Below are 12,536 nucleotides of genomic sequence, written 5' to 3' on the forward strand. Positions count from 1 at the left end.
ATCTAACAGCGCACCGGTAATTCGTAACTACAAATATAATTTAACATTGACAGACCCATAACATTCTTTAGAGAAAACTTGTTACATACATCTTTTCTGCAACAGCATATAATCGGTACGAATCGCGAAGCTCATGCATAAGTCACTGGCACTGAGTATGGTGACGGAAAACCTTCTGTTCACACCTTTCGTCAACCCGTGACCAAAATAAGGCTTCTTCATTCCATCTTTTCGTTCAAGACAAAGCAACATTAAAGAAAATGTTGAAAAACTGTAACACTAAATTGTAAAAACAAATAAATACAAATTAAGAAAAAAGATAAGGTTACTGCTGATTACGAAAAAACGGCACATTTGGGTTCCGTTTAACATTTTGCGGGACAACGGGCCAAAGAACGAAAATAAAGGACAGTCTCGTTAAAAACTGGACGTTTGGTCGCCCTACTGCGTCCACACTTCAACACTTGACCTGCTGTCCAGGGCAAGATAAATATTGATGGTTTACTTTCGTCACGTGTACTTGGAGGTACTAACCAGCCTAAAAACATACTACATCCAACATTTATAATTATTAGCCTGCAGATGAAGTAAATACAAATTAATGTTGTTCAGTGAACGTTCTCAAAGTAGAAATATCTGCACTTACGCCCCTAACACCCCGTATGGGACGATTCCGTGAAGGTGTTCCAAACTTTCAGGGATTATGGAGGGTAAATGCTTCAATTTGAAGTCAGGAAACCTGGCCTGGAAGCGATCGAGTCGCGAATTATAAGTGGAAGTCATTCTGATACGTATAATAGTGGATCTCTTCCACTGCAAGCTCTTTGCTTTCCATATTTTGAGAGTTGGTACTATGGACCAAAACAAGAAAAAAATGTCCAGTACACGTGAGCTCTAAAGTACATACCTTAAAAGCTAGGAGCACTTGTTCAGTAGGAGACTGTGTTTCACAGCAGCAAGGTGAACAAGTGTTCATAGCTCCTTAGGTATGTACTTCAGAGTCCTGTTTACTAGACTTCTTTTCTTGTTTTGGTCCATATTAGGACCTCTCCAAAATGCAAATAGCAAAGAGTTTGCAGTAGAAGAGGCTCACTGTCAAGGCCAAGACAAGGTTCCCTTACCTCACATTGATACATTTACCCTTCTCCAACATCCCTCAACGTTTGTAAAATCATCAAATAATCAACCTCTATACCGATAAATTTACATTTCAGATACATTACGAAACGGCACAGTGTAATATACTGAAATGAGTGATGGCTCATAAACGTACAGTCCCAATTACATCCAAAAAAACTCGCTTGTTTGTTGACTTGTTTACTGGAATTCCTGCTATTTCCGTGTTAGTCTTCGCTATTAATCTTAAACACTCTGTATATAGTTGCTTGTGTCAATGTCTACATACTGTACATAATTTTTGTTTACTTATTTCGGTAGGGAGAAAAAGGAACTTCGTACACACGTCACAAAAAGTTATGCATCATCCCGGTTCCCAGAACTTCTGAAAAAGGAAGTTCACTGTGGATATTGTGTCACAGACACAGTCCCACTGTTCAGAGATGTCACTAAACCCGCCCAAAGATGTAAACAACCATGCATGAGCAGCGCGTATTAGACGGAGGGGGTCCGACAGCCGATCGGTTCCAGTCATTCTACCACGAAGGACGTACACGGCTCGTGTTTTCTGTAGTTCACCCATGCCTGGACGGCCAATACCGCGGTTCGATGGCGTCTGCATTGTTACTTTGTTCTAGGAAGGGCTCTCAACAAGGGAAGTGTCCAGGCGTCTCGGAGTGAACCAAGCGATATTGTTCGGACATCGAGGAGACACAAAGAGACAGGAACTGTCGATGCCATGCCTCGCACAGGCCGCCCAAGGGCTGCTACTGCTGTGGATGGCCACTACCTACTGATTATGGCTAGGAGGAAACCTGACAACAACGCCACCATGTCGAATAATGCTTTTCGTGCAGCCACAGGACGTCGTGTTACGACTCAAACTGTGCGCAATAGGCTGCATGATGCGCAACTTCACTCCCGACCTCCATGGCGAGGTCCATCTTCGCAACCACGACACCATGCAGCGCGGTGCAGATGGGCCCAACAAAATGCCGAATGGACCGCTCATGATTGGCATCAAGGTCTCTTCACCCACGAGTGTCGCATATGCCTGCAACCAGACAATCGTCGGAGACTTGTTTGGAGGCAACCTGGTCATGCTGAACGCCTTAGACACACTGCCCAGCGAGTGCAGCAAGGTGGAGGTTCCCTGCGGTTTTTGGGTGACATTATGTGGGGCCGACGTACGCCGTTGGTGGTCATGTAAGGCGCTGTAACGGCTGTACGATACGTCAATGCCATCCTCCGATCGATAGTGCAACCATATCGGGAGCATATTGGCGAGGCATTCGTCTTCATGAACGACAATTCGCTCCTCCATTGAGCACATCTTGTGAATGACTTCCTTTAGGATAACGACATCGCTCGACTAGAGGGGCCAGCATGTTCTCCACACATGAACCCTACCGAATATGCCTGGATGGATTGAAAAGGGCTGTTTGTGGACGATGTGACCCATCAAGCCTGCCGCTGTGGTCGAGCGGTTATAGGCCCTTCAATCCGGAATCGCGCTGCTGCTACGATCGCAGGTTCGAATCCTGCCTAGGACATGGATGTGTGTGATGTCCTTAGGTTAGTTAGGTATAAGTAGTTCGAAGTCTAGGGGACTGATGACCTCAGATGTTAAGTCCCGTTGTGCTTCGAGTCATTTGAACCATTTTTTGACCCACCAACCACTCTGAACCATTCTGAGGGATCTACTCCGAATCGCCGTTGAGTAGTGGGAGAATCTGGACCAACAGTGCCTTGATGAACTAGTGGCGACTACAGGCATTCATCAACGCAAGAGGACGTGCTACTGGGTATTAGAGGTACCAGTGTGTACAGCAGTCTGGACCACCACCTCTGAAGGTTCTCGCTGTATGGTGGTATAACATGCAATGTGTGGTTTTCATGAGCAATAAAAAGGGCGGAAATGATGTTTATGTTGATCTCTATTCCAATTTTCTCTACAGGCTCAGGAACTCTTGCAAACGAGGTGATGCAAAACTTTTTTTGATGTGTGTATAAATGTTACGTCATATTAATAGACATATGGATGGACGAACACTAGTCGTCTTTGACTTCAAGAAATTACTACAATTTCTCGAAATTAACGCAACCGGCACGTTCTTCTGTAGACGTTTGGGTTGAGGATGTGGAATGTCCCAACTTCATATCAAAGGAAACGGGTCTCGCCGCTGCATTATCTTTTCCAGATTACACACTTTGTCATAGTTTTCAAATTATATCGTGTGTGCACGTAATTGTTTGGATTAGGTTGATGCATAAGTTCGTAGAGTTTGTGTTTTGTTTTCTGGTATTCCGATTGCTATCGATTATCATTCTTTATTTTTAGTTCACTGTTGTTATTTGAGTTTACAATTCTTTTTTTTTCATTTGGAGATATTGAGTGGAACTATAGACGCTAGAAAATGGAGTACCAAGTGGAGAAACCAGAAAATTTTCGACATATTCTCCTGTTTGACTTCAATAGAGCGGTGACGGCAGCGGATACAAGCAGAAACATTTGTGCAGAGTATAGGAATAATGTCGTCAAACAGAGGTCGAAAAGAAAATGATTGTTTTTGTTTTAAGGAGGATATTTCGACATTAGTGAATCTCCACATTCAGGAAGAGCTTTGGGCTCTCACGTAGATCGTTTAAATGCATAAATCCACAACGATCCACGTCCGTGTGTGACCATTTCACTGTTGTGCGACATTCTCGTGCAATGCGAAAGGTTCAAAATTCGTCTGTACTGATTCCGCATGCTCTAAGCCGAAATCACAATAAACATCGGGTGACCATATGCGCATCTGTGCTTCTTCGTCATCAGTTGGCTCGTGAACGACAGTGCCAATTTCTAACCTGTATCGTTGCTGGTGACGAGAAATAGTGTCTTTATACTAACATATGGAAAAGATAGTAACAGTTGATCCCAAACAAAGCAGCAACTCCCCGAACAAAGATCTGCCTCTGGTGCGACAGCGATGGTGTGGCGTAGTACTAACTGCTCCCCAGAGGTGCAACCATCACTGCTGACATTTATTGTCAACAACTGAGACGTCTTGCAGACGCAGTCCAAGAACAACGACCAGGAAGACTGCGTGATGTGATGGTACTCCACGATAATGCTCTCCCGCATTCTGCTAGACCGACAAGAAACGCTGTATAGAATTTCGGTTCGGAAGTCACTCCGCACTCACCTTATTCACCTGATCTGGCGCCCTCAGATTTTCACCTTTACCGCTCTCTGTCGAACAGACTTCAAGGAACTTTCTTTCCGGATGATAAGGTGCTCCAAACATGGCTCGTCGAGTTCTTCACCTCAAAACCAAATGATTTCTACAGTCGCGGAATGAAAATGTTACCCCAGTGTTGGCAGACTGCTGTTAATAGTGAATACATTATTGATGACTTAAGTATCTGCTTTGCGTAACTGTTGTGTTTCTTAACTTATGGTAAAACGCTACTAATTCATGCACCAACCCAATAAGTTTGAAACGAATCCATGAGAGCAATTTCATGTCATTTAGTTGCATGGGGGCTTAATTAAAATGAAATGAAAATAATTTTAATTTTTGGTAGCTGTATGTCCGATTACGCTATGTCTCGTAAACGGTTGGCCCTGACTAGTATTATTACGCTATCTGACTGCATAGAACAATAACAAAGAATGAAATGGAAATTTTCATTAACACAATTAATTAATTAAGTCCCCAGCAACTATAAAACCTACGAAACCAAAGCACAAGTATAACTGTTCTGTGTGTGGAAGTATGACTCAACGTACGCATCTGGCACGGTTCTTCTTCAATAACACAAGAAATTTTAAATAACTGAATTAATTAAAGAAAATAGAAATACCATAATTACTCAAGAAAACCAGAATTACACTCTAATCCAAGAACACAAGCCAGATGCTTTGTTGACTGAACCTGTAATGAAGCATTATTTACGACATTAAATAATGAAAAATAAATCAAGTTTCGTTACCTTCATATATTGACCAAAATCACTCTAATCATTACAATATATCTCCACACCGAATCGCTATTACCACATCTCAACAAGAACTTTTCAGTATCACATCTCAGCAAGCACTCTCTACTAGCACATCTCAACAAACACTCTCTGCTACGAGTTCTTAACAGGCACTGCCCACTACGATATCTCAATAATCACTGCTAGTGGAGGCGGCGGAACAATACTCTCTAGCGCGATCTCTGGCGCTGTGGCTCAGTGTAGCCACCTTTCATATGCCCTTCCTCCACAGGCTAGAATTTGATGGTATTTTTGCCAGCATTGGTGGTGAAAATACCACCAAATTCGCCAAAAAAATACAGACAAAAATAAAAGATAATATTAATACGTAAATATCACATACTAGATAAAATTTTGGCTTTGCACTGACCTTTCAATAACCTAATATATAAAATACAGTAAGCAATACAAATTCTTTCATACATGTGACTTAACATAACAGTTTACACAAGTATTATGTGGTTAAACAGTTCAATCAATAGCGTCAGCAATGACGAATATGTGCAGGTAAGAGTCTCATAACTTTTCACAAACAGTAATACACAAAAAATCAGTTTATAGAAATATTCACATAAACGCTTTCCATAGCTCAAGAATAAACAGTTGACAGTTCCAGCAGTAGCACCCAGCAATGGTCAACAGGTGCAAAAACCAACAAGTGACATTTTTTCAGTAGAAACAGTCCATCAGTGTCACCCAGTAATGTTGAATAGGTGCAGACACCAACAAGTAACACCATTTCAGTATAAGCAGTTCCATTAGTGGCACCAGCAATGTTGAACAGGTGCAGACACCCACAAGTAACATCTTTTCAGTAGAAGCAGTCCATCAGTGGCACCCAGTAATGTTGAATAGGTGCAGACACCAACAAGTAACACCATTTCAGTATAAGCAGTTCCATTAGTGGCACCAGCAATGTTGAACAGGTGCAGATATCAACAGGTGACATCTTTTCAGTAGAAGCAGTCCATCAGTGGCACCCAGCAATGTTGAGCAGGTGCCGACACCAACAAGTGACATCATTTCGGTAGAAGCAGTCCATCAGTGGCACCCAGTAATGTTGAATAGGTGCAGACACCAACAAGTAACACCATTTCAGTATAAGCAGTTCCATTAGTGGCACCAACAATGTTGAACAGGTGCAGACACCAACAAGTAACACCATTTCAGTATAAGCAGTTCCATTAGTGGCACCAGCAATGTTGAACAGGTGCAGATATCAACAGGTGACATCTTTTCAGTAGAAGCAGTCCATCAGTGGCACCCAGCAATGTTGAGCAGGTGCCGACACCAACAAGTGACATCATTTCGGTAGAAGCAGTCCATCAGTGGCACCCAGAAATGTTGAGCAGGTGCAGACATCAACAAGTGACATCATTTCAGTAGACGCAGTCCATCAGTGGCACCCAGTAATGTTGAATAGGTGCAGACACCCACAAGTAACACCATTTCAGTATAAGCAGTTCCATTAGTGGCACCAGCAATGTTGAACAGGTGCAGACACCCACAAGTAACATCTTTTCAGTAGAAGCAGTCCACCAGTGGCACCCAGCAATGTTGAACAGGTGATGACCGCAGTCCATAATATTCACTTTCACTAATCACACTGTTCAGCAGCAGAAATTAAACAGGTCCTAGTGGCACCACTCATGTAGAAAAAGTGCAAATCACAGTCCATAATATTCCCTATCACTAATCAGTCAGTTACTCAAAGTTCATTAGCACAAATTAAACATTTCCAAGTGGCACCCATTATGTTGAACAAGTGCAGATAACAGTCCATAATATTCCTTATCACTAATCAGTCAGTTACTCAAAGTTCATTAGCACAAATTAAACATTTACAAGTGGCACCCATTATGTTGAACAAGTGCAGGTAACAGTCCATAATATTCACTATCACTAATGAGACAGTTCAGTCATGAACCATAGTTTGAGTGCACACACAATTAACAAAATTATTATCAATGCTCTTACACTAAACATACAAATCATAATAAACGCACAAATGATATCAGGTAGTTGTCATATTAACTATTACAATACACAAATAGCAGTAAACCTATAATATTTATGGGTGTCAGTGCAAGCCACAACAACAAGTAAAATAATATTTAGGAGATAGGTTGGTACCAATTTGGGATAGGGAAAGGAAAACACACAAAACACACTCACTCATCTTTCATCCACATTTAGTGCTACTGTGTAGTTGAATAGTGTTAACTGTGTAATTGCAATTCTGTCAAATTTTATGTTCATCATGTGTATCAAGTAGTAGTGGCAGCAATGTATAACAGTCAATAATAGTTAGTCAACGTCATAGTCATCATGTCAAGACCAATGTTTGCCAAGCCAGATCAAAATGTACGGTTGCTGAACAACTGTCAGTGAGCCAAGATATGCAAATGCTTCCTCTCTCCAAAAAAAAGTTTATACTGCTTAGTGATTTAACAAAGTGTGTGTGTAGACAATCTTCTTTCTACTTGAGTGTTCTAGTCTGCCATCTTCATCCTCCTTGTTCCATATAGACCAAACCCAAAAAAAAAAAAAAAAAAGAAAAAAAGCTCCTCACTTACTTTACCTCTTATCCACCAAAACTCCAATAATCATCAACTTCACATAATCTCAATAATACCTCTTCAATACGTCGAAACATATAAACCTTAGCACCAATATCGTTTCACTTCCATAACAACTCTTTCCTCTAGTCAGTCTCCTCCAACAAGTACAGATAAAATCCTAATGCAAACCTCAATTCATCATCTCATACAATCCGAAGACACAATGTCAACACACAACCTCTCGTGTAATCCATCTGATCCAAATCTGCTACTCATTATAAATTATAAGATACATTTTGGTTCCTTGTCCATCATTAAATAAAAGAAATGCATACATGACCTCTAACAGACTTAGTTCGAATAACTTTCAGTAATTAAGTACGATTACGAAGTGTTAATGATCGTGATATTTCAGTGTGTACACCACTTCAAAAATTATGGCAAACAGAAGCAAACATGTGGAGTATTTCTTGTGTCAAGTGTCACTTCCTATTTCAATTGCTCACGAAGAATGCAGTGTAATAACTGTCAATGGTCTAACCTAGTGTTGGTATGTCATGTCGTTAACTTCCTTCCTATTAGCATAAATTTATACAGCTTCCATAAAACCTCCAGCTCATGTGACTTCTATGAAGTTTCTCGTACTAATGTCGTTCGTCGAATTACAGCACTTCATTTTCTTATATTAAAAATATAAGGCACTGAGCGTAAGCAATACATGCAATATCGCGACAATATACCAGTAGCGAACAGAATGTCAACAAGTGGATGCAGCACAATTCCTACAACGAGGCTCTGCCAAGCAAACAATCTATAATTAATACCATAGTGTGACCTAAACTCCATGTTCGTACACAGTATATCAGCATTTCTACATACCAAATTAAAGAGTAGTTATGACAATAAAACAGAAATGTGTAAATATGCAATCCATACGCAAGGCAGCAAATATGTTATCTAACATAATAAACAGGTCATTAGCATCATATCAGCATAAGCAAATAAATGTTCATACGTAATCTTAATAAGTAAACATGAAGGCGCAAGCAGATAAATCACAAAGTATAACTGACATACATAACCACAGTCAGCACAATTAATCAGTTGACAATTACAATTGAAATAAATAAGCACAGCAGGCACATAATAAAAAAAATATGACATCAGTGAAAAGGCATAGCAGCCAAGCGATGCATAATATACATAAGTAAGAACACTGTTCATTAATCAATAATTGTCAAAATCAGTTAATGTGCGCAAGCACGTCGCTTCACAAGTAAATTCATAGAACATGAAATTTAGCACAAAGTATGAGTCACGTAATCGCGAGCAGCACATTACGTCTAAAGTACGTACCTAAGTGGAAATATGTTACCTGAAAAAATAAACTCAATTAATCGTTACCTTTTTGGTTTTTTACTTCTTTTTTTTTTTTTTTTTGAAATTACATTCTTCCTGAAATTTTCTCCATAGCAAGTCGTCTTAACGTCGGACACGCATAGAATTTACCTAAAGGTCTTAAATATTTTACACAACCGTATCCTGAAAAATACTGAACGTTAATAACATAATTCATCAAGTCACTATAGCTTTATACTGAATTTAATCCGAGAAACTAGACTGTGTATTTGTTTACGTCTGTCAGTGCATTCGCACTGAGCGCTCGATCAGCTGTAGACGCGTGACGTAGAAGGTGATTGTTTGCGGTCAACGACAGCCTTGTGCGGCGCGCAGACTTCAATGTTGCTTTGAGTATCTGCCGCCGCCGGAACACGGCGCGGTATCCTTGTATTCTCTGCATGTTTACATGTAGCTGTTAGTTTCTCTAAAGTATGTCATTCCACAAAAATTTTTACGTTCGATATATGATGTATTCCCTTAGAGCGCCGAGATTTAAGAGTTTCTACTTCAACAGTGTTATCATGAATAATTTTGCGAATTCTATATGGACCGTTATAAAGCAGAAAAAATTTGCGACATAAGCCGTTTCCTTTATGAGACAAACGATGAGACTTAATTAACACCTTTTGACCAACTGACAAAATTTTTAAACGACCAGGACGTTTAGCTGATTTCTCTCTTCTAGCAGCCGCAGATGCAATATTTCGTAGAGCCAGGTTGACAACTTCAGAATGCCGCAGTTTCCGTGAAGGCGGAAAAGGAACGATTTCAGAAATGCGATTTGACGGTGCTTTGTTTTTTAATATCAATAGAGGCGGTAAAGAAGTTGAGTCATTAGGAAGTCCATTCAGAATGTTTTGAAAAATATGAAGATACTGATCCCAAGTTCTGTGATTCTGGTGACAATAAAGACGGCACAATTTATTGATTTCCTTCATCCATCTCTCTGAAGCATTAGATTGAGGGTGAAAAAGTGAAATAAAAATTGGTTTAATCTTACGACGCCGTAGAGTACGAAGCCAAATTTTAGAGCGAAACTGTGATCCATTATCTGATATAACCTTATCAACATGACCAACTTCTTTAAGAAAATGTTTGATGAAAGCATTAGATACTGAACGAGCTGTTGCTTTGCGTAAAGGTGTAAAACACACAATTTTGATGTCAATTCCACTGCTACGAAAATGTACGCAAAACCATTAGTAGAACGAACCACTGGACCGAACAAATCGACTGCAGCCATGTCCTTTAATTTCACTGGAATGATAGGAAACAACGGTGCTCTGTGCGAAACAGTTGGCGGCTTAGCCTTTTGACATAATCTGCATTTGGCAAGAACAGATCGAATACGTTTTTCCATATTACTGGAGTAGCAATTTTCTCGTAATTTATGAAAGCATTTTCTGGGACCAAAGTGCGCATAACTGAAATGTGTAAACGAGGTGTGGCCAAATCATCCAATCTAACAAAGCGTCTAAGAAAATTACAGACGCCAAGAAAACTACGAACATCACGTTTTGTGGAAGGAACAGCATAATTGCGAATAGCGTCTAGTTTCTCTGGATCAGGAAGAATACCTTCTGTGGAAATAATGTGACCGAGAATTTTCACCTGAGATCGACCAAATTCAGATTTTTCTAAGTTCACTGTAATGCCAACTCTTGCAAAAATACGTAATAATGAATCCAAAATTTTGTTGTGCTCACTCCAAGAACGTTTAGCAATAAGAATATCGTCAACATATGAAGTAATATTGTCACGAGGATAAACAGGTAAAATTTCATTTAAACTACGAATGAATGCTGCAGAAAATATAGTAAGTCCAAATGGTAATTTCCGAAGTCACTTTCGGGTAAAACAGTCAAATCCGGTTATTCTTTACCTACTGTCTAGATAGATAGATAGTTGAAGAGTTGTTTTTATAGATGAAAAGAATAGTAAAAGAGTAGGTAGCGGTGCAGAAAACTAAGAGGGAAATAGCACCACTACAGCTTGGGGCCCTGTGAACGCTACGGCACATATTCACTTAGTGTAGTGAATCCCCTGAGGACATTAATAGCTGCACTTAAAATTCAGTTTGTGACTTAGTGGCACATCTGGCGGAAGTGCGTACGTAAATTGATCTAACCATGAACATGGATGTATCTCATTCTTAGAATTACGAAAGATCTTCAATTTCCGAACAGTCAAAAAGTGTTTATAGTCAAAGTTTTCGCCTCGTGGCGACAAAGACCTACCGCGTCTGTACCAGTCCCAATGTTGATTATTGTCAAGTTCGCGTGCCTGGCGCTCTCTTGTTGCATCACGTAAATGAAACAAATTATTTTCTTCAAACCCTTCTGCTAAACTAACACTTGTCAATTTATCTGAGATCTCCTCAACTCTTTCCGATGAGTCACTTAATTGTTCTTTCTGTTTATTTACGTCTTCTGTAAGTGTCGCGACTCGGGTTTCGGTATTGTCACATTTAGTAGTTGCCTGTTCACACTGTTGCGTCAAGTCATTTGGTACGGATACCTCGATTCTTTCAAATACTTCTTCCTTATCGTGCGCACGTTGTAAATTTAACTCTGAAAATTTTTGAACTATCACGCGATCTTTTTTTTTTCCTGTTCCCTGCCCTGTTCCTCTTGTCTGATTTCTGATGAAATCAAGCTATTATTGTGAGCCTTCAAAATCGGTTGTACTTCTTCTCTAATTTCTTTATTCGATTCGTCTTTCATGTATTTGAAACATGTCCCTGTTCGTGAGCCTAACTGTGTTTCCATTGTTCCCATATCAGTTTCTAATTCAGATCGTAACTGTGATCCCACTGCTTTCATCTCGGTTATAATTGTTCCTATTTTTGAGCATAACCGTGTTGTCATTGTTTTTAATTCAGATCCTAACCGTGTTTCCATTTTTAATATAGCACTCATCAACTGCTCCATAGTAACTGGTTCGAAACTCCTTTCGCCCCTAACATTTCCCGCAAAACCAGTTTCCTTCGTCATAGCTGTAAAGCTATCTGTGTTCGATACTATTTCAGAATCTTCTATCGTTAATCTCGTATTCTGTGAATTTCCTGATTGATAAAAATTTTGAAATGGTTCCGGACTATTTTCCCGACTTATTAAATTGTTTTCCACTTCATTATTCACCATACTGTTGTCCTGTGTTGTCGAGTTCGCCATGTCAACAATTTCGTCATTCTGACTATCCATCATTTTTGCCTTTTTCATTGATCGCGTAATCATTTACAAAATATACAAAACTCGTCACTAAATGAAAATTACACACAATGACGCTTTATCTCCAACAATACCATTCACACGAAATGTTTCCCTCAAACACGATTAATCGAACAATTGAAATAATTGCACTAAATTATCAAACCCGTAGACAAGACAACAAAAAAAATAAATTTTGCAAAATACCATTAGAAGAATG

The sequence above is a fragment of the Schistocerca nitens genome, chromosome 9 (genome assembly GCF_023898315.1).
Source record: "Schistocerca nitens isolate TAMUIC-IGC-003100 chromosome 9, iqSchNite1.1, whole genome shotgun sequence".
NCBI lineage: Eukaryota > Metazoa > Arthropoda > Insecta > Orthoptera > Acrididae > Schistocerca > Schistocerca nitens.